Below are 22,972 nucleotides of genomic sequence, written 5' to 3'. Positions count from 1 at the left end.
GACTCTCGATATCTAACTCTCTTGCTGGCTATCGCTCCCCCAATGGTCAGTAGCATAGTAGCATAACAGCAGATCACGGACCACTGTCAATCAGATGCTAGCCTTGCCATCCATCCATCTATCTATCTATCTATGACTCTCGATATCTAACTCTCTTGCTTGCTATCGCTCCCCCAATGGTCAGTAGCATAGTAGCATAACAGCAGATCACGGACCACTGTGAATCAGATGCTTGCCTTGCCGTCCATCCATCCAACTATCTATCTATCTATCTATGACTCTCGATATCTAACTCTCTTGCTTGCTATCGCTCCCCCAATGGTCAGTAGCATCGTAGCATAACAGCAGATCACGGACCACTGTCAATCAGATGCTTGCCTTGCCGTCCATCCATCTATTTATCTAGCTAGCTATCTATCTATGACTCTCGATATCTAACTCTCTTGCTTGCTATCGCTCCCCCAATGGTCAGTAGCATAGTAGCATAACAGCAGATCACGGACCACTGTGAATCAGATGCTTGCCTTGCCGTCCATCCATCCAACTATCTATCTATCTATCTATGACTCTCGATATCTAACTCTCTTGCTTGCTATCGCTCCCCCAATGGTCAGTAGCATAGTAGCATAACATCAGATCACGGACCACTTTCAATCAGATGCTTGCCTTGCCGTCCATCCATCCATCCATCTATCTATCTATCTATGACTCTCGATATCTAACTCTCTTGCTTGCTATCGCTCCCCCAATGGTCAGTAGCACAGTAGCATAACAGCAGATCACAGACCACTGTCAATCAGGTGGTTGCCTTGCCGTCCATCCATCCATCCATCCATCTATCTATCTATCTATGACTCTCGATATCTAACTCTCTTGCTTGCTATCGCTCCCCCAATGGTCAGTAGCATTGTAGCATAACAGCAGATCACGGACCACTGTCAATCAGATGCTTGACTTGCCGTCCATCCATCCATCCATCTATCTATCTATCTATCTATGACTCTCGATATCTAACTCTCTTGCTTGCTATTGCTCCCCCAATGGTCAGTAGCATTGTAGCATAATAGTAGATCACGGACCACTGTCAATCAGATGCTTGCCTTGCCGTCCATCCATCTATCTATCTATCTATCTATCTATCTATCTATCTATCTATCTATCTATGACTCTCGATATCTAACTCTCTTGCTGGCTATCGCTCCCCCAATGGTCAGTAGCATAGTAGCATAACAGCAGATCACGGACCACTGTGAATCAGATGCTTGCCTTGCCGTCCATCCATCCAACTATCTATCTATCTATCTATGACTCTCGATATCTAACTCTCTTGCTTGCTATCGCTCCCCCAATGGTCAGTAGCATAGTAGCATAACAGCAGATCACGGACCACTGTCAATCAGATGCTTGCCTTGCCGTCCATCCATCTATTTATCTAGCTAGCTATCTATCTATGACTCTCGATATCTAACTCTCTTGCTTGCTATCGCTCCCCCAATGGTCAGTAGCATAGTTGCATAACATCATATCATGGACCACTGTCAATCAGATGCTTGCCTTGCCGTCCATCCATCCATCTATCTATCTATCTATGACTCTCGATATCTAACTCTCTTGCTTGCTATCACTCCCCCAATGGTCAGTAGCATAGTAGCATAACAGCAGATCACGGACCACTGTGAATCAGATGCTTACCTTGCCGTCCATCCATCCATCTATCTATCTATCTAGCTATGACTCTCGATATCTAACTCTCTTGCTTGCTATCGCTCCCCCAATGGTCAGTAGCATAGTAGCATAACAGCAGATCACGGACCACTGTCAATCAGATGCTTGCCTTGCCGTCCATCCATCCATCTATCTATCTATCTATGACTCTCGATATCTAACTCTCTTGCTTGCTATCGCTCCCCCAATGGTCAGTAGCATAGTTGCATAACATCATATCATGGACCACTGTCAATCAGATGCTTGCCTTGCCGTCCATCCATCCATCTATCTATCTATCTATGACTCTCGATATCTAACTCTCCTGCTTGCTATCGCTCCCCCAATGGTCAGTAGCATAGTAGCATAACAGCAGATCACGGACCACGGTCAATCAGATGCTTACCTTGCCGTCCATCCATCCATCTATCTATCTATCTAGCTATGACTCTCGAAATCTAACTCTCTTGCTTGCTATCGCTCCCCCAATGGTCAGTAGCATAGTAGCATAACAACAGATCATAAACCACTGTCAATCAGATGCTTGTCTTGCCGTCCATCCATCCATCTAGCTATCTATCTAGCTATGACTCTCGATATCTAACTCTCTTGCTTGCTATCGCTCCCCCAATGGTCAGTAGCATAGTAGCATAACAGCAGATCACGGACCACTGTCAATCAGATGCTTGCCTTGCCGTCCATCCATCCATCTATCTATCTATCTATGACTCTCGATATCTAACTCTCTTGCTTGCTATCGCTCCCCCAATGGTCAGTAGCATAGTAGCATAACAGCAGATCACGGACCACTGTCAATCAGATGCTTGCCTTGCCGTCCATCCATCCATCTATCTATCTATCTAGCTATGACTCTCGATATCTAACTCTCTTGCTTGCTATCGCTCCCCCAATGGTCAGTAGCATAGTAGCATAACAGCAGATCACGGACCACTGTCAATCAGATGCTTGTCTTGCCGTCCATCCATCCATCTATCTATCTATCTATCTATCTATGACTCTCGATATCTAACTCTCTTGCTTGCTATCGCTCCCCCAATGGTCAGTAGCATAGTAGCATAACAGCAGATCACGGACCACTGTCAATCAGATGCTTGTCTTGCCGTCCATCCATCCATCCATCTATCTATCTATCTAGCTATGACTCTCGATATCTAACTCTCTTGCTTGCTATCGCTCCCCCAATGGTCAGTAGCATAGTAGCATAACAGCAGATCACGGACCACTGTGAATCAGATGCTTGTCTTGCCGTCCATCCATCCATCCATCTATCTATCTATCTATGACTCTCGATATCTAATTCTCTTGCTTGCTATCGCTCCCCCAATGGTCAGTAGCATAGTAGCATAACATCATATCATGGACCACTGTCAATCAGATGCTTGCCTTGCCGTCCATCCATCCATCTATCTATCTATCTATCTATCTATGACTCTCGATATCTAACTCTCTTGCTTGCTATCGCTCCCCCAATGGTCAGTAGCATAGTAGCATAACAGCAGATCACGGACCACGGTCAATCAGATGCTTACATTGCCGTCCATCCATCCATCTATCTATCTATCTAGCTATGACTCTCGATATCTAACTCTCTTGCTTGCTATCGCTCCCCCAATGGTCAGTAGCATAGTAGCATAACAGCAGATCACGGACCACTGTCAATCAGATGCTTGCCTTGCCGTCCATCCTTCCATCCATCTATCTATCTATCTATGACTCTCGATATCTAACTCTCTTGCTTGCTATCGCTCCCCCAATGGTCAGTAGCATAGTAGCATGACATCAGATCATGGACCACTGTGAATCAAATGCTTGCCTTGCCGTCCATCCATCCATCTATCTATCTATCTATCTATGACTCTCGATATCTAACTCTCTTGCTTGCTATCGCTCCCCCAATGGTCAGTAGCATAGTAGCATAACAGCAGATCACGGACCACTGTCAATCAGATGCTTGCCTTGCCGTCCATCCATCCATCCATCTATCTATCTATGACTCTCGATATCTAACTCTCTTGCTTGCTATCGCTCACCCAATGGTCAGTAGCATAGTAGCATAACAGCAGATCACGGAGCACTGTCAATCAGATGCTTGCTTTGGTGCAGCTCAGGAGTACACGTTCAGCAAAGGTCTCCATAACAAGCCGGCAAACCACATTTCGTCCTCCTCCTCCTCAACAACACACTACATGTCCTCCTCCTCCTCCTCAACAACAACAACAACAACAACGAACTTGTAAAAAACACATTTTCTTTAAAGAAAACAAAGCACACAGATGACAGTCTGATTTCCCATCAGCTATACAGGCAACAGTATCTGAGGTCGATAGCCCTCCCTTGTGCAGAGGAGCCCAGAAGCCAGCCTTCAAGAGCAAACGAACAAACACTTCGGTGACTGCAAAGTGGGGCCAAGTGGGCTCGTCCTGGAGTTGAACCCAGGGCCTCTCACACCCTCAGCAAGAATCATACCCCTAGACCAACGAGCCAAGTTAACGGAGGGTGTCGCAGTTTCTGCTGGGCAAGCGCGTAACTGCTTTGGGGCAGACCGGGAGACCTACGCTCACTGACTGATAGCATGGACTGTAGCGCTGAAGTGTCTTTCCAGAACGGTAACCGTATCCCCAGTGAGACAGCACTGAGAGCATTGTTCAGCAGGCCCGCAAACAACTGAAAAGAATGCCTCTCCTTTGGTGCAGCTCAGGAGTACACGTTCAGCAAAGGTCTCCATAACAAGCCGGCAAACCACATTTCGTCCTCCTCCTCCTCAACAACAACAACGAACTTGTAAAATACACATTTTCTTTAAAGAAAACAAAACACACAAATGACAGTCTGATTTCCCATCAGCTACACAGCCAACAGTATCTGAGGTTGAAAGACCTCCCTGGTGCAGAGGAGCCCAGAAGCCAAGCATCGAGAGAGAACAAACGAATGCTTCAGAGAATGCAAAGCGGGGCCAAGCGGGCTCGTCTAGGAGTTGAACCCAGGGCCTCTCACACCCTCAGCAAGAATCATACCCCTAGACCAACGAGCCAAGTTAACGGAGGGTGTCGCAGTTTCTGCTGGGCAAGCGCGTAACTGCTTTGGGGCAGACCGGGAGACCTACGCTCACTGACTGATAGCATGGACTGTAGCGCTGAAGTGTCTTTCCAGAACGGTAACCGTATCCCCAGTGAGACAGCACTGAGAGCATGGTTCAGCAGGCCCGCAAACAACTGAAAAGAATGCCTCTCCTTTGGTGCAGCTCAGGAGTACACGTTCAGCAAAGGTCTCCATAACAAGCCGGCAAACCACATTTCGTCCTCCTCCTCCTCAACAACACACTACATGTCCTCCTCCTCCTCCTCAACAACAACAACAACAACAACGAACTTGTAAAAAACACATTTTCTTTAAAGAAAACAAAACACACAGATGACAGTCTGATTTCCCATCAGCTATACAGCCAACAGTATCTGAGGTCGATAGCCCTCCCTTGTGCAGAGGAGCCCAGAAGCCAGCCTTCAAGAGCAAACGAACGAACACTTCGGTGACTACAAAGTGGGGCCAAGTGGGCTCGTCCTGGAGTTGAACCCAGGGCCTCTCACACCCTCAGCGAGAATCATACCCCTAGACCAACGAGCCAAGTTAACGGAGGGTGTCGCAGTTTCTGCTGGGCAAGCGCGTAACTGCTTTGGGGCAGACCGGGAGACCTACGCTCACTGACTGATAGCATGGACTGTAGCGCTGAAGTGTCTTTCCATAACGGTAACCGTATCCCCAGTGAGACAGCACTGAGAGCATGGTTCAGCAGGCCCGCAAACAACTGAAAAGAATGCCTCTCCTTTGGTGCAGCTCAGGAGTACACGTTCAGCAAAGGTCTCCATAACAAGCCGGCAAACCACATTTCGTCCTCCTCCTCCTCAACAACACACTACATGTCCTCCTCCTCCTCCTCAACAACAACAACAACAACAACAACGAACTTGTAAAAAACACATTTTCTTTAAAGAAAACAAAACACACAGATGACAGTCTGATTTCCCATCAGCTATACAGCCAACAGTATCTGAGGTCGATAGCCCTCCCTTGTGCAGAGGAGCCCAGAAGCCAGCCTTCAAGAGCAAACGAACGAACACTTCGGTGACTACAAAGTGGGGCCAAGTGGGCTCGTCCTGGAGTTGAACCCAGGGCCTCTCACACCCTCAGCAAGAATCATACCCCTAGACCAACGAGCCAAGTTAACGGAGGGTGTCGCAGTTTCTGCTGGGCAAGCGCGTAACTGCTTTGGGGCAGACCGGGAGACCTACGCACACTGACTGATAGCATGGACTGTAGCGCTGAAGTGTCTTTCCAGAACGGTAACCGTATCCCCAGTGAGACAGCACTGAGAGCATGGTTCAGCAGGCCCGCAAACAACTGAAAAGAATGCCTCTCCTTTGGTGCAGCTCAGGAGTACACGTTCAGCAAAGGTCTCCATAACAAGCCGGCAATCCACATTTCGTCCTCCTCCTCCTCAACAACACACTACATGTCCTCCTCCTCCTCAACAACAACAACGAACTTGTAAAATACACATTTTCTTTAAAGAAAACAAAACACACAGATGACAGTCTGATTTCCCATCAGCTACACAGCCAACAGTATCTGAGGTTGAAAGACCTCCCTGGTGCAGAGGAGCCCAGAAGCCAAGCATCGAGAGAGAACAAACAAATGCTTCAGAGAATGCAAAGCGGGGCCAAGCGGGCTCGTCCGGGAGTTGAACCCGGGACCTCTCGCACCCTAAGCGAGAATCATACCCCTAGACCAACGAGCCAAGTTAACAGAGGGTGTCGCAGTTTCTGCTGGGCAAGCGCGTAACTGCTTTGGGGCAGACCGGGAGACCTACGCTCACTGACTGATAGCATGGACTGTAGCGCTGAAGTGTCTTTCCAGAACGGTAACCGTATCCCCAGTGAGACAGCACTGAGAGCATGGTTCAGCAGGCCCGCAAACAACTGAAAAGAATGCCTCTCCTTTGGTGCAGCTCAGGAGTACACGTTCAGCAAAGGTCTCCATAACAAGCCGGCAAACCACATTTCGTCCTCCTCCTCCTCAACAACACACTACATGTCCTCCTCCTCCTCAACAACAACATCGAACTTGTAAAATACACATTTTCTTTAAAGAAAACAAAACACACAGATGACAGTCTGATTTCCCATCAGCTACACAGCCAACAGTATCTGAGGTTGAAAGACCTCCCTGGTGCAGAGGAGCCCAGAAGCCAAGCATCGAGAGAGAACAAACGAATGCTTCAGAGAATGCAAAGTGGGGCCAAGTGGGCTTGTCCTGGAGTTGAACCCAGGGCCTCTCACACCCTCAGCAAGAATCATAACCCTAGACCAACGAGCCAAGTTAACGGAGGGTGTCGCAGTTTCTGCTGGGCAAGCGCGTAACTGCTTTGGGGCAGACCGGGAGACCTACGCTCACTGACTGATAGCATGGACTGTAGCGCTGAAGTGTCTTTCCAGAACGGTAACCGTATCCCCAGTGAGACAGCACTGAGAGCATGGTTCAGCAGGCCCGCAAACAACTGAAAAGAATGCCTCTCCTTTGGTGCAGCTCAGGAGTACACGTTCAGCAAAGGTCTCCATAACAAGCCGGCAAACCACATTTCGTCCTCCTCAACAACACACTACATGTCCTCCTCCTCCTCCTCAACAACAACAACAACAACAACGAACTTGTAAAAAACACATTTTCTTTAAAGAAAACAAAACACACAGATGACAGTCTGATTTCCCATCAGCTATACAGCCAACAGTATCTAAGGTCGATAGCCCTCCCTTGTGCAGAGGAGCCCAGAAGCCAGCCTTCAAGAGCAAACGAACGAACACTTCGGTGACTACAAAGTGGGGCCAAGTGGGCTCGTCCTGGAGTTGAACCCAGGGCCTCTCACACCCTCAGCAAGAATCATACCCCTAGACCAACGAGCCAAGTTAACGGAGGGTGTCGCAGTTTCTGCTGGGCAAGCGCGTAACTGCTTTGGGGCAGACCGGGAGACCTACGCTCACTACCTGTAGCGCTGAAGTGTCTTTCCAGAACGGTAACCGTATCCCCAGTGAGACAGCACTGAGAGCATGGTTCAGCAGGCCCGCAAACAACTGAAAAGAATGCCTCTCCTTTGGTGCAGCTCAGGAGTACACGTTCAGCAAAGGACTCCATAACAAGCCGGCAAACCACATTTCGTCCTCCTCCTCCTCAACAACACACTACATGTCCTCCTCCTCCTCAACAACAACATCGAACTTGTAAAATACACATTTTCTTTAAAGAAAACAAAACACACAGATGACAGTCTGATTTCCCATCAGCTACACAGCCAACAGTATCTGAGGTTGAAAGACCTCCCTGGTGCAGAGGAGCCCAGAAGCCAAGCATCGAGAGAGAACAAACGAATGCTTCAGAGAATGCAAAGTGGGGCCAAGTGGGCTCGTCCTGGAGTTGAACCCAGGGCCTCTCACACCCTCAGCAAGAATCATACCCCTAGACCAACGAGCCAAGTTAACGGAGGGTGTCGCAGTTTCTGCTGGGCAAGCGCGTAACTGCTTTGGGGCAGACCGGGAGACCTACGCTCACTGACTGATAGCATGGACTGTAGCGCTGAAGTGTCTTTCCAGAACGGTAACCGTATCCCCAGTGAGACAGCACTGAGAGCATGGTTCAGCAGGCCCGCAAACAACTGAAAAGAATGCCTCTCCTTTGGTGCAGCTCAGGAGTACACGTTCAGCAAAGGTCTCCATAACAAGCCGGCAAACCACATTTCGTCCTCCTCCTCCTCAACAACACACTACATGTCCTCCTCCTCCTCAACAACAACAACGAACTTGTAAAATACACATTTTCTTTAAAGAAAACAAAACACACAGATGACAGTCTGATTTCCCATCAGCTACACAGCCAACAGTATCTGAGGTTGAAAGACCTCCCTGGTGCAGAGGAGCCCAGAAGCCAAGCATCGAGAGAGAACAAACAAATGCTTCAGAGAATGCAAAGCGGGGCCAAGCGGGCTCGTCCGGGAGTTGAACCCGGGACCTCTCGCACCCTAAGCGAGAATCATACCCCTAGACCAACGAGCCAAGTTAACGGAGGGTGTCGCAGTTTCTGCTGGGCAAGCGCGTAACTGCTTTGGGGCAGACCGGGAGACCTACGCTCACTGACTGATAGCATGGACTGTAGCGCTGAAGTGTCTTTCCAGAACGGTAACCGTATCCCCAGTGAGACAGCACTGAGAGCATGGTTCAGCAGGCCCGCAAACAACTGAAAAGAATGCCTCTCCTTTGGTGCAGCTCAGGAGTACACGTTCAGCAAAGGTCTCCATAACAAGCCGGCAAACCACATTTCGTCCTCCTCCTCCTCAACAACACACTACATGTCCTCCTCCTCCTCAACAACAACAACGAACTTGTAAAATACACATTTTCTTTAAAGAAAACAAAACACACAGATGACAGTCTGATTTCCCATCAGCTACACAGCCAACAGTATCTGAGGTTGAAAGACCTCCCTGGTGCAGAGGAGCCCAGAAGCCAAGCATCGAGAGAGAACAAACGAATGCTTCAGAGAATGCAAAGCGGGGCCAAGCGGGCTCGTCCGGGAGTTGAACCCGGGACCTCTCGCACCCTAAGCGAGAATCATACCCCTAGACCAACGAGCCAAGTTAACGGAGGGTGTCGCAGTTTCTGCTGGGCAAGCGCGTAACTGCTTTGGGGCAGACCGGGAGACCTACGCTCACTGACTGATAGCATGGACTGTAGCGCTGAAGTGTCTTTCCAGAACGGTAACCGTATCCCCAGTGAGACAGCACTGAGAGCATGGTTCAGCAGGCCCGCAAACAACTGAAAAGAATGCCTCTCCTTTGGTGCAGCTCAGGAGTACACGTTCAGCAAAGGTCTCCATAACAAGCCGGCAAACCACATTTCGTCCTCCTCCTCCTCAACAACACACTACATGTCCTCCTCCTCCTCCTCAACAACAACAACAACAACAACGAACTTGTAAAAAACACATTTTCTTTAAAGAAAACAAAACACACAGATGACAGTCTGATTTCCCATCAGCTATACAGCCAACAGTATCTAAGGTCGATAGCCCTCCCTTGTGCAGAGGAGCCCAGAAGCCAGCCTTCAAGAGCAAACGAACGAACACTTCGGTGACTACAAAGTGGGGCCAAGTGGGCTTGTCCTGGAGTTGAACACAGGGCCTCTCACACCCTCAGCAAGAATCATACCCCTAGACCAACGAGCCAAGTTAACGGAGGGTGTCGCAGTTTCTGCTGGGCAAGCGCGTAACTGCTTTGGGGCAGACCGGGAGACCTACGCACACTGACTGATAGCATGGACTGTAGCGCTGAAGTGTCTTTCCAGAACGGTAACCGTATCCCCAGTGAGACAGCACTGAGAGCATGGTTCAGCAGGCCCGCAAACAACTGAAAAGAATGCCTCTCCTTTGGTGCAGCTCAGGAGTACACGTTCAGCAAAGGTCTCCATAACAAGCCGGCAAACCACATTTCGTCCTCCTCCTCCTCAACAACACACTACATGTCCTCCTCCTCCTCAACAACAACAACGAACTTGTAAAATACACATTTTCTTTAAAGAAAACAAAACACACAGATGACAGTCTGATTTCCCATCAGCTACACAGCCAACAGTATCTGAGGTTGAAAGACCTCCCTGGTGCAAAGGAGCCCAGAAGCCAAGCATCGAGAGAGAACAAACGAATGCTTCAGAGAATGCAAAGCGGGGCCAAGCGGGCTCGTCCGGGAGTTGAACCCGGGACCTCTCGCACCCTAAGCGAGAATCATACCCCTAGACCAACGAGCCAAGTTAACGGAGGGTGTCGCAGTTTCTGCTGGGCAAGCGCGTAACTGCTTTGGGGCAGACCGGGAGACCTACGCACAATGACTGATAGCATGGACTGTAGCGCTGAAGTGTCTTTCCAGAACGGTAACCGTATCCCCAGTGAGACAGCACTGAGAGCATGGTTCAGCAGGCCCGCAAACAACTGAAAAGAATGCCTCTCCTTTGGTGCAGCTCAGGAGTACACGTTCAGCAAAGGTCTCCATAACAAGCCGGCAAACCACATTTCGTCCTCCTCCTCCTCAACAACACACTACATGTCCTCCTCCTCCTCCTCAACAACAACAACAACAACAACGAACTTGTAAAAAACACATTTTCTTTAAAGAAAACAAAACACACAGATGACAGTCTGATTTCCCATCAGCTATACAGCCAACAGTATCTGAGGTCGATAGCCCTCCCTTGTGCAGAGGAGCCCAGAAGCCAGCCTTCAAGAGCAAACGAACGAACACTTCGGTGACTACAAAGTGGGGCCAAGTGGGCTCGTCCTGGAGTTGAACCCAGGGCCTCTCACACCCTCAGCAAGAATCATACCCCTAGACCAACGAGCCAAGTTAACGGAGGGTGTCGCAGTTTCTGCTGGGCAAGCGCGTAACTGCTTTGGGGCAGACCGGGAGACCTACGCACACTGACTGATAGCATGGACTGTAGCTCTGAAGTGTCTTTCCAGAACGGTAACCGTATCCCCAGTGAGACAGCACTGAGAGCATGGTTCAGCAGGCCCGCAAACAACTGAAAAGAATGCCTCTCCTTTGGTGCAGCTCAGGAGTACACGTTCAGCAAAGGTCTCCATAACAAGCCGGCAAACCACATTTCGTCCTCCTCCTCCTCAACAACACACTACATGTCCTCCTCCTCCTCCTCAACAACAACAACGAACTTGTAAAATACACATTTTCTTTAAAGAAAACAAAACACACAGATGGCAGTCTGATTTCCCATCAGCTACACAGCCAACAGTATCTGAGGTTGAAAGACCTCCCTGGTGCAGAGGAGCCCAGAAGCCAAGCATCGAGAGAGAACAAACGAATGCTTCAGAGAATGCAAAGCGGGGCCAAGCGGGCTCGTCCGGGAGTTGAACCCGGGACCTCTCGCACCCTAAGCGAGAATCATACCCCTAGACCAACGAGCCAAGTTAACGGAGGGTGTCGCAGTTTCTGCTGGGCAAGCGCGTAACTGCTTTGGGGCAGACCGGGAGACCTACGCTCACTGACTGATAGCATGGACTGTAGCGCTGAAGTGTCTTTCCAGAACGGTAACCGTATCCCCAGTGAGACAGCACTGAGAGCATGGTTCAGCAGGCCCGCAAACAACTGAAAAGAATGCCTCTCCTTTGGTGCAGCTCAGGAGTACACGTTCAGCAAAGGTCTCCATAACAAGCTGGCAAACCACATTTCGTCCTCCTCCTCCTCAACAACACACTACATGTCCTCCTCCTCCTCCTCAACAACAACAACAACAACAACGAACTTGTAAAAAACACATTTTCTTTAAAGAAAACAAAACACACAGATGACAGTCTGATTTCCCATCAGCTATACAGCCAACAGTATCTGAGGTCGATAGCCCTCCCTTGTGCAGAGGAGCCCAGAAGCCAGCCTTCAAGAGCAAACGAACGAACACTTCGGTGACTACAAAGTGGGGCCAAGTGGGCTCGTCCTGGAGTTGAACCCAGGGCCTCTCACACCCTCAGCGAGAATCATACCCCTAGACCAACGAGCCAAGTTAACGGAGGGTGTCGCAGTTTCTGCTGGGCAAGCGCGTAACTGCTTTGGGGCAGACCGGGAGACCTACGCACACTGACTGATAGCATGGACTGTAGCGCTGAAGTGTCTTTCCAGAACGGTAACCGTATCCCCAGTGAGACAGCACTGAGAGCATGGTTCAGCAGGCCCGCAAACAACTGAAAAGAATTCCTCTCCTTTGGTGCAGCTCAGGAGTACACGTTCAGCAAAGGTCTCCATAACAAGCCGGCAAACCACATTTCGTCCTCCTCCTCCTCAACAACACACTACATGTCCTCCTCCTCCTCAACAACAACAACGAACTTGTAAAATACACATTTTCTTTAAAGAAAACAAAACACACAGATGACAGTCTGATTTCCCATCAGCTATACAGCCAACAGTATCTGAGGTCGATAGCCCTCCCTTGTGCAGAGGAGCCCAGAAGCCAGCCTTCAACAGCAAACGAACGAACACTTCGGTGACTACAAAGTGGGGCCAAGTGGGCTCGTCCTGGAGTTGAACCCAGGGCCTCTCACACCCTCAGCGAGAATCATACCCCTAGACCAACGAGCCAAGTTAACGGAGGGTGTCGCAGTTTCTGCTGGGCAAGCGCGTAACTGCTTTGGGGCAGACCGGGAGACCTACGCACACTGACTGATAGCATGGACTGTAGCGCTGAAGTGTCTTTCCAGAACGGTAACCGTATCCCCAGTGAGACAGCACTGAGAGCATGGTTCAGCAGGCCTGCAAACAACTGAAAAGAATGCCTCTCCTTTGGTGCAGCTCAGGAGTACACGTTCAGCAAAGGTCTCCATAACAAGCCGGCAAACCACATTTCGTCCTCCTCCTCCTCAACAACACACTACATGTCCTCCTCCTCCTCCTCAACAACAACAACAACAACAACAACGAACTTGTAAAAAACACATTTTCTTTAAAGAAAACAAAACACACAGATGACAGTCTGATTTCCCATCAGCTATACAGCCAACAGTATCTGAGGTCGATAGCCCTCCCTTGTGCAGAGGAGCCCAGAAGCCAGCCTTCAAGAGCAAACGAACGAACACTTCGGTGACTACAAAGTGGGGCCAAGTGGGCTCGTCCTGGAGTTGAACCCAGGGCCTCTCACACCCTCAGCAAGAATCATACCCCTAGACCAACGAGCCAAGTTAACGGAGGGTGTCGCAGTTTCTGCTGGGCAAGCGCGTAACTGCTTTGGGGCAGACCGGGAGACCTACGCACACTGACTGATAGCATGGACTGTAGCGCTGAAGTGTCTTTCCAGAACGGTAACCGTATCCCCAGTGAGACAGCACTGAGAGCATGGTTCAGCAGGCCCGCAAACAACTGAAAAGAATGCCTCTCCTTTGGTGCAGCTCAGGAGTACACGTTCAGCAAAGGTCTCCATAACAAGCCGGCAAACCACATTTCGTCCTCCTCCTCCTCAACAACACACTACATGTCCTCCTCCTCCTCAACAACAACAACGAACTTGGAAAATACACATTTTCTTTAAAGAAAACAAAACACACAGATGACAGTCTGATTTCCCATCAGCTACACAGCCAACAGTATCTGAGGTTGAAAGACCTCCCTGGTGCAGAGGAGCCCAGAAGCCAAGCATCGAGAGAGAACAAACGAATGCTTCAGAGAATGCAAAGCGGGGCCAAGCGGGCTCGTCCGGGAGTTGAACCCGGGACCTCTCGCACCCTAAGCGAGAATCATACCCCTAGACCAACGAGCCAAGTTAACGGAGGGTGTCGCAGTTTCTGCTGGGCAAGCGCGTAACTGCTTTGGGGCAGACCGGGAGACCTACGCTCACTGACTGATAGCATGGACTGTAGCGCTGAAGTGTCTTTCCAGAACGGTAACCGTATCCCCAGTGAGACAGCACTGAGAGCATGGTTCAGCAGGCCCGCAAACAACTGAAAAGAATGCCTCTCCTTTGGTGCAGCTCAGGAGTACACGTTCAGCAAAGGTCTCCATAACAAGCTGGCAAACCACATTTCGTCCTCCTCCTCCTCAACAACACACTACATGTCCTCCTCCTCCTCCTCAACAACAACAACAACAACAACGAACTTGTAAAAAACACATTTTCTTTAAAGAAAACAAAACACACAGATGACAGTCTGATTTCCCATCAGCTATACAGCCAACAGTATCTGAGGTCGATAGCCCTCCCTTGTGCAGAGGAGCCCAGAAGCCAGCCTTCAAGAGCAAACGAACGAACACTTCGGTGACTACAAAGTGGGGCCAAGTGGGCTCGTCATGGAGTTGAACCCAGGGCCTCTCACACCCTCAGCGAGAATCATACCCCTAGACCAACGAGCCAAGTTAACGGAGGGTGTCGCAGTTTCTGCTGGGCAAGCGCGTAACTGCTTTGGGGCAGACCGGGAGACCTACGCACACTGACTGATAGCATGGACTGTAGCGCTGAAGTGTCTTTCCAGAACGGTAACCGTATCCCCAGTGAGACAGCACTGAGAGCATGGTTCAGCAGGCCCGCAAACAACTGAAAAGAATGCCTCTCCTTTGGTGCAGCTCAGGAGTACACGTTCAGCAAAGGTCTCCATAACAAGCCGGCAAACCACATTTCGTCCTCCTCCTCCTCAACAACACACTACATGTCCTCCTCCTCCTCAACAACAACAACGAACTTGTAAAATACACATTTTCTTTAAAGAAAACAAAACACACAGATGACAGTCTGATTTCCCATCAGCTATACAGCCAACAGTATCTGAGGTCGATAGCCCTCCCTTGTGCAGAGGAGCCCAGAAGCCAGCCTTCAACAGCAAACGAACGAACACTTCGGTGACTACAAAGTGGGGCCAAGTGGGCTCGTCCTGGAGTTGAACCCAGGGCCTCTCACACCCTCAGCGAGAATCATACCCCTAGACCAACGAGCCAAGTTAACGGAGGGTGTCGCAGTTTCTGCTGGGCAAGCGCGTAACTGCTTTGGGGCAGACCGGGAGACCTACGCACACTGACTGATAGCATGGACTGTAGCGCTGAAGTGTCTTTCCAGACCGGTAACCGTATCCCCAGTGAGACAGCACTGAGAGCATGGTTCAGCAGGCCCGCAAACAACTGAAAAGAATGCCTCTCCTTTGGTGCAGCTCAGGAGTACACGTTCAGCAAAGGTCTCCATAACAAGCCGGCAAACCACATTTCGTCCTCCTCCTCCTCAACAACACACTACATGTCCTCCTCCTCCTCCTCAACAACAACAACAACAACAACGAACTTGTAAAAAACACATTTTCTTTAAAGAAAACAAAACACACAGATGACAGTCTGATTTCCCATCAGCTATACAGCCAACAGTATCTGAGGTCGATAGCCCTCCCTTGTGCAGAGGAGCCCAGAAGCCAGCCTTCAAGAGCAAACGAACGAACACTTCGGTGACTACAAAGTGGGGCCAAGTGGGCTCGTCCTGGAGTTGAACCCAGGGCCTCTCACACCCTCAGCAAGAATCATACCCCTAGACCAACGAGCCAAGTTAACGGAGGGTGTCGCAGTTTCTGCTGGGCAAGCGCGTAACTGCTTTGGGGCAGACCTGGAGACCTACGCACACTGACTGATAGCATGGACTGTAGCGCTGAAGTGTCTTTCCAGAACGGTAACCGTATCCCCAGTGAGACAGCACTGAGAGCATGGTTCAGCAGGCCCGCAAACAACTGAAAAGAATGCCTCTCCTTTGGTGCAGCTCAGGAGTACACGTTCAGCAAAGGTCTCCATAACAAGCCGGCAAACCACATTTCGTCCTCCTCCTCCTCAACAACACACTACATGTCCTCCTCCTCCTCAACAACAACAACGAACTTGGAAAATACACATTTTCTTTAAAGAAAACAAAACACACAGATGACAGTCTGATTTCCCATCAGCTACACAGCCAACAGTATCTGAGGTTGAAAGACCTCCCTGGTGCAGAGGAGCCCAGAAGCCAAGCATCGAGAGAGAACAAACGAATGCTTCAGAGAATGCAAAGCGGGGCCAAGCGGGCTCGTCCGGGAGTTGAACCCGGGACCTCTCGCACCCTAAGCGAGAATCATACCCCTAGACCAACGAGCCAAGTTAACGGAGGGTGTCGCAGTTTCTGCTGGGCAAGCGCGTAACTGCTTTGGGGCAGACCGGGAGACCTACGCTCACTGACTGATAGCATGGACTGTAGCGCTGAAGTGTCTTTCCAGAACGGTAACCGTATCCCCAGTGAGACAGCACTGAGAGCATGGTTCAGCAGGCCCGCAAACAACTGAAAAGAATGCCTCTCCTTTGGTGCAGCTCAGGAGTACACGTTCAGCAAAGGTCTCCATAACAAGCCGGCAAACCACATTTCGTCCTCCTCCTCCTCAACAACACACTACATGTCCTCCTCCTCCTCCTCAACAACAACAACAACAACAACGAACTTGTAAAAAACACATTTTCTTTAAAGAAAACAAAACACACAGATGACAGTCTGATTTCCCATCAGCTATACAGCCAACAGTATCTGAGGTCGATAGCCCTCCCTTGTGCAGAGGAGCCCAGAAGCCAGCCTTCAAGAGCAAACGAACGAACACTTCGGTGACTACAAAGTGGGGCCAAGTGGGCTCGTCCTGGAGTTGAACCCAGGGCCTCTCACACCCTCAGCGAGAATCATACCCCTAGACCAACGAGCCAAGTTAACGGAGGGTGTCGCAGTTTCTGCTGGGCAAGCGCGTAACTGCTTTGGGGCAGACCGGGAGACCTACGCACACTGACTGATAGCATGGACTGTAGCGCTGAAGTGTCTTTCCAGAACGGTAACCGTATCCCCAGTGAGACAGCACTGAGAGCATGGTTCAGCAGGCCCGCAAACAACTGAAAAGAATGCCTCTCCTTTGGTGCAGCTCAGGAGTACACGTTCAGCAAAGGTCTCCATAACAAGCCGGCAAACCACATTTCGTCCTCCTCCTCCTCAACAACACACTACATGTCCTCCTCCTCCTCAACAACAACAACGAACTTGTAAAATACACATTTTCTTTAAAGAAAACAAAACACACAGATGACAGTCTGATTTCCCATCAGCTACACAGCCAACAGTATCTGAGGTTGAAAGACCTCCCTGGTGCAGAGGAGCCCAGAAGCCAAGCATCGAGAGAGAACAAACGAATGCTTCAGAGAATGCAAAGCGGGGCCAAGCGGGCTCGTCCGGGAGTTGAACCCGGGACCTCTCGCACCCTATGCGAGAATCATACCCCTAGACCAACGAGCCAAGTTAACGGAGGGTGTCGCAGTTTCTGCTGGGCAAGCGCGTAACTGCTTTGGGGCAGACCGGGAGACCTACGCTCACTGACTGATAGCATGGACTGTAGCGCTGAAGTGTCTTTCCAGAACGGTAACCGTATCCCCAGTGAGACAGCACTGAGAGCATGGTTCAGCAGGCCCGCAAACAACTGAAAAGAATGCCTCTCCTTTGGTGCAGCTCAGGAGTACACGTTCAGCAAAGGTCTCCATAACAAGCCGGCAAACCACATTTCGTCCTCCTCCTCCTCAACAACACACTACATGTCCTCCTCCTCCTCCTCAACAACAACAACAACAACAACGAACTTGTAAAAAACACATTTTCTTTAAAGAAAACAAAACACACAGATGACAGTCTGATTTCCCATCAGCTATACAGCCAACAGTATCTGAGGTCGATAGCCCTCCCTTGTGCAGAGGAGCCCAGAAGCCAGCCTTCAAGAGCAAACGAACGAACACTTCGGTGACTACAAAGTGGGGCCAAGTGGGCTCGTCCTGGAGTTGAACCCAGGGCCTCTCACACCCTCAGCGAGAATCATACCCCTAGACCAACGAGCCAAGTTAACGCAGGGTGTCGCAGTTTCTGCTGGGCAAGCGCGTAACTGCTTTGGGGCAGACCGGGAGACCTACGCACACTGACTGATAGCATGGACTGTAGCGCTGAAGTGTCTTTCCAGAACGGTAACCGTATCCCCAGTGAGACAGCACTGAGAGCATGGTTCAGCAGGCCCGCAAACAACTGAAAAGAATGCCTCTCCTTTGGTGCAGCTCAGGAGTACACGTTCAGCAAAGGTCTCCATAACAAGCCGGCAAACCACATTTCGTCCTCCTCCTCCTCAACAACACACTACATGTCCTCCTCCTCCTCAACAACAACAACGAACTTGTAAAATACACATTTTCTTTAAAGAAAACAAAACACACAGATGACAGTCTGATTTCCCATCAGCTATACAGCCAACAGTATCTGAGGTCGATAGCCCTCCCTTGTGCAGAGGAGCCCAGAAGCCAGCCTTCAACAGCAAACGAACGAACACTTCGGTGACTACAAAGTGGGGCCAAGTGGGCTCGTCCTGGAGTTGAACCCAGGGCCTCTCACACCCTCAGCGAGAATCATACCCCTAGACCAACGAGCCAAGTTAACGGAGAGTGTCGCAGTTTCTGCTGGGCAAGCGCGTAACTGCTTTGGGGCAGACCGGGAGACCTACGCACACTGACTGATAGCATGGACTGTAGCGCTGAAGTGTCTTTCCAGAACGGTAACCGTATCCCCAGTGAGACAGCACTGAGAGCATGGTTCAGCAGGCCCGCAAACAACTGAAAAGAATGCCTCTCCTTTGGTGCAGCTCAGGAGTACACGTTCAGCAAAGGTCTCCATAACAAGCCGGCAAACCACATTTCGTCCTCCTCCTCCTCAACAACACACTACATGTCCTCCTCCTCCTCCTCAACAACAACAACAACAACAACGAACTTGTAAAAAACACATTTTCTTTAAAGAAAACAAAACACACAGATGACAGTCTGATTTCCCATCAGCTATACAGCCAACAGTATCTGAGGTCGATAGCCCTCCCTTGTGCAGAGGAGCCCAGAAGCCAGCCTTCAAGAGCAAACGAACGAACACTTCAGTGACTACAAAGTGGGGCCAAGTGGGCTCGTCGTGGAGTTGAACCCAGGGCCTCTCACACCCTCAGCAAGAATCATACCCCTAGACCAACGAGCCAAGTTAACGGAGGGTGTCGCAGTTTCTGCTGGGCAAGCGCGTAACTGCTTTGGGGCAGACCGGGAGACCTACGCACACTGACTGATAGCATGGACTGTAGCGCTGAAGTGTCTTTCCAGAACGGTAACCGTATCCCCAGTGAGACAGCACTGAGAGCATGGTTCAGCAGGCCCGCAAACAACTGAAAAGAATGCCTCTCCTTTGGTGCAGCTCAGGAGTACACGTTCAGCAAAGGTCTCCATAACAAGCCGGCAAACCACATTTCGTCCTCCTCCTCCTCAACAACACACTACATGTCCTCCTCCTCCTCAACAACAACAACGAACTTGTAAAATACACATTTTCTTTAAAGAAAACAAAACACACAGATGACAGTCTGATTTCCCATCAGCTACACAGCCAACAGTATCTGAGGTTGAAAGACCTCCCTGGTGCAGAGGAGCCCAGAAGCCAAGCATCGAGAGAGAACAAACGAATGCTTCAGAGAATGCAAAGCGGGGCCAAGCGGGCTCGTCCGGGAGTTGAACCCGGGACCTCTCGCACCCTAAGCGAGAATCATACCCCTAGACCAACGAGCCAAGTTAACGGAGGGTGTCGCAGTTTCTGCTGGGCAAGCGCGTAACTGCTTTGGGGCAGACCGGGAGACCTACGCTCACTGACTGATAGCATGGACTGTAGCGCTGAAGTGTCTTTCCAGAACGGTAACCGTATCCCCAGTGAGACAGCACTGAGAGCATGGTTCAGCAGGCCCGCAAACAACTGAAAAGAATGCCTCTCCTTTGGTGCAGCTCAGGAGTACACGTTCAGCAAAGGTCTCCATAACAAGCCGGCAAACCACATTTCGTCCTCCTCCTCCTCAACAACACACTACATGTCCTCCTCCTCCTCCTCAACAACAACAACAACAACAACGAACTTGTAAAAAACACATTTTCTTTAAAGAAAACAAAACACACAGATGACAGTCTGATTTCCCATCAGCTATACAGCCAACAGTATCTAAGGTCGATAGCCCTCCCTTGTGCAGAGGAGCCCAGAAGCCAGCCTTCAAGAGCAAACGAACGAACACTTCGGTGACTACAAAGTGGGGCCAAGTGGGCTTGTCCTGGAGTTGAACACAGGGCCTCTCACACCCTCAGCAAGAATCATACCCCTAGACCAACGAGCCAAGTTAACGGAGGGTGTCGCAGTTTCTGCTGGGCAAGCGCGTAACTGCTTTGGGGCAGACCGGGAGACCTACGCACACTGACTGATAGCATGGACTGTAGCGCTGAAGTGTCTTTCCAGAACGGTAACCGTATCCCCAGTGAGACAGCACTGAGAGCATGGTTCAGCAGGCCCGCAAACAACTGAAAAGAATGCCTCTCCTTTGGTGCAGCTCAGGAGTACACGTTCAGCAAAGGTCTCCATAACAAGCCGGCAAACCACATTTCGTCCTCCTCCTCCTCAACAACACACTACATGTCCTCCTCCTCCTCAACAACAACAACGAACTTGTAAAATACACATTTTCTTTAAAGAAAACAAAACACACAGATGACAGTCTGATTTCCCATCAGCTACACAGCCAACAGTATCTGAGGTTGAAAGACCTCCCTGGTGCAGAGGAGCCCAGAAGCCAAGCATCGAGAGAGAACAAACGAATGCTTCAGAGAATGCAAAGTGGGGCCAAGCGGGCTCATCCGGGAGTTGAACCCGGGACCTCTCGCACCCTAAGCGAGAATCATACCCCTAGACCAACGAGCCAAGTTAACGGAGGGTGTCGCAGTTTCTGCTGGGCAAGCGCGTAACTGCTTTGGGGCAGACCGGGAGACCTACGCACAATGACTGATAGCATGGACTGTAGCGCTGAAGTGTCTTTCCAGAACGGTAACCGTATCCCCAGTGAGACAGCACTGAGAGCATGGTTCAGCAGGCCCGCAAACAACTGAAAAGAATGCCTCTCCTTTGGTGCAGCTCAGGAGTACACGTTCAGCAAAGGTCTCCATAACAAGCCGGCAAACCACATTTCGTCCTCCTCCTCCTCAACAACACACTACATGTCCTCCTCCTCCTCCTCAACAACAACAACAACAACAACGAACTTGTAAAAAACACATTTTCTTTAAAGAAAACAAAACACACAGATGACAGTCTGATTTCCCATCAGCTATACAGCCAACAGTATCTGAGGTCGATAGCCCTCCCTTGTGCAGAGGAGCCCAGAAGCCAGCCTTCAAGAGCAAACGAACGAACACTTCGGTGACTACAAAGTGGGGCCAAGTGGGCTCGTCCTGGAGTTGAACCCAGGGCCTCTCACACCCTCAGCAAGAATCATACCCCTAGACCAACGAGCCAAGTTAACGGAGGGTGTCGCAGTTTCTGCTGGGCAAGCGCGTAACTGCTTTGGGGCAGACCGGGAGACCTACGCACACTGACTGATAGCATGGACTGTAGCTCTGAAGTGTCTTTCCAGAACGGTAACCGTATCCCCAGTGAGACAGCACTGAGAGCATGGTTCAGCAGGCCCGCAAACAACTGAAAAGAATGCCTCTCCTTTGGTGCAGCTCAGGAGTACACGTTCAGCAAAGGTCTCCATAACAAGCCGGCAAACCACATTTCGTCCTCCTCCTCCTCAACAACACACTACATGTCCTCCTCCTCCTCCTCAACAACAACAACGAACTTGTAAAATACACATTTTCTTTAAAGAAAACAAAACACACAGATGGCAGTCTGATTTCCCATCAGCTACACAGCCAACAGTATCTGAGGTTGAAAGACCTCCCTGGTGCAGAGGAGCCCAGAAGCCAAGCATCGAGAGAGAACAAACGAATGCTTCAGAGAATGCAAAGCGGGGCCAAGCGGGCTCGTCCGGGAGTTGAACCCGGGACCTCTCGCACCCTAAGCGAGAATCATACCCCTAGACCAACGAGCCAAGTTAACGGAGGGTGTCGCAGTTTCTGCTGGGCAAGCGCGTAACTGCTTTGGGGCAGACCGGGAGACCTACGCTCACTGACTGATAGCATGGACTGTAGCGCTGAAGTGTCTTTCCAGAACGGTAACCGTATCCCCAGTGAGACAGCACTGAGAGCATGGTTCAGCAGGCCCGCAAACAACTGAAAAGAATGCCTCTCCTTTGGTGCAGCTCAGGAGTACACGTTCAGCAAAGGTCTCCATAACAAGCTGGCAAACCACATTTCGTCCTCCTCCTCCTCAACAACACACTACATGTCCTCCTCCTCCTCCTCAACAACAACAACAACAACAACGAACTTGTAAAAAACACATTTTCTTTAAAGAAAACAAAACACACAGATGACAGTCTGATTTCCCATCAGCTATACAGCCAACAGTATCTGAGGTCGATAGCCCTCCCTTGTGCAGAGGAGCCCAGAAGCCAGCCTTCAAGAGCAAACGAACGAACACTTCGGTGACTACAAAGTGGGGCCAAGTGGGCTCTTCCTGGAGTTGAACCCAGGGCCTCTCACACCCTCAGCGAGAATCATACCCCTAGACCAACGAGCCAAGTTAACGGAGGGTGTCGCAGTTTCTGCTGGGCAAGCGCGTAACTGCTTTGGGGCAGACCGGGAGACCTACGCACACTGACTGATAGCATGGACTGTAGCGCTGAAGTGTCTTTCCAGAACGGT

At 50.2% G+C, this 22,972-nt stretch overlaps 10 non-coding genes across 10 annotated transcripts; all 10 read right to left on the bottom strand.

Moving 5' to 3' along the window:
- Nucleotides 1–6,445: 6,445 nt before the first annotated feature.
- trnap-agg (transfer RNA proline (anticodon AGG)) lies at nucleotides 6,446–6,517 on the bottom strand. Its single transcript has one exon. It is a non-coding gene; the product is annotated as a tRNA-Pro (tRNA).
- A 2,233-nt stretch (nucleotides 6,518–8,750) lies between these two features.
- Nucleotides 8,751–8,822, bottom strand: trnap-agg (transfer RNA proline (anticodon AGG)). Its single transcript has one exon. It is a non-coding gene; the product is annotated as a tRNA-Pro (tRNA).
- Nucleotides 8,823–9,328: 506 nt separating this feature from the next.
- On the bottom strand, nucleotides 9,329–9,400 carry trnap-agg (transfer RNA proline (anticodon AGG)). The gene has a single exon. It is a non-coding gene; the product is annotated as a tRNA-Pro (tRNA).
- A 1,096-nt stretch (nucleotides 9,401–10,496) lies between these two features.
- On the bottom strand, nucleotides 10,497–10,568 carry trnap-agg (transfer RNA proline (anticodon AGG)). The gene has a single exon. It is a non-coding gene; the product is annotated as a tRNA-Pro (tRNA).
- A 1,099-nt stretch (nucleotides 10,569–11,667) lies between these two features.
- trnap-agg (transfer RNA proline (anticodon AGG)) lies at nucleotides 11,668–11,739 on the bottom strand. Its single transcript has one exon. It is a non-coding gene; the product is annotated as a tRNA-Pro (tRNA).
- Nucleotides 11,740–14,006: 2,267 nt separating this feature from the next.
- On the bottom strand, nucleotides 14,007–14,078 carry trnap-agg (transfer RNA proline (anticodon AGG)). The gene has a single exon. It is a non-coding gene; the product is annotated as a tRNA-Pro (tRNA).
- Nucleotides 14,079–16,342: 2,264 nt separating this feature from the next.
- On the bottom strand, nucleotides 16,343–16,414 carry trnap-agg (transfer RNA proline (anticodon AGG)). Its single transcript has one exon. It is a non-coding gene; the product is annotated as a tRNA-Pro (tRNA).
- A 3,432-nt stretch (nucleotides 16,415–19,846) lies between these two features.
- On the bottom strand, nucleotides 19,847–19,918 carry trnap-agg (transfer RNA proline (anticodon AGG)). Its single transcript has one exon. It is a non-coding gene; the product is annotated as a tRNA-Pro (tRNA).
- Nucleotides 19,919–21,014: 1,096 nt separating this feature from the next.
- Nucleotides 21,015–21,086, bottom strand: trnap-agg (transfer RNA proline (anticodon AGG)). Its single transcript has one exon. It is a non-coding gene; the product is annotated as a tRNA-Pro (tRNA).
- Nucleotides 21,087–22,185: 1,099 nt separating this feature from the next.
- On the bottom strand, nucleotides 22,186–22,257 carry trnap-agg (transfer RNA proline (anticodon AGG)). Its single transcript has one exon. It is a non-coding gene; the product is annotated as a tRNA-Pro (tRNA).
- Nucleotides 22,258–22,972: the final 715 nt, after the last annotated feature.

Source organism: Amia ocellicauda, chromosome 2, assembly GCF_036373705.1.
Source record: "Amia ocellicauda isolate fAmiCal2 chromosome 2, fAmiCal2.hap1, whole genome shotgun sequence".
NCBI lineage: Eukaryota > Metazoa > Chordata > Actinopteri > Amiiformes > Amiidae > Amia > Amia ocellicauda.
This window is presented reverse-complemented; position numbering and strand designations above follow the sequence as displayed.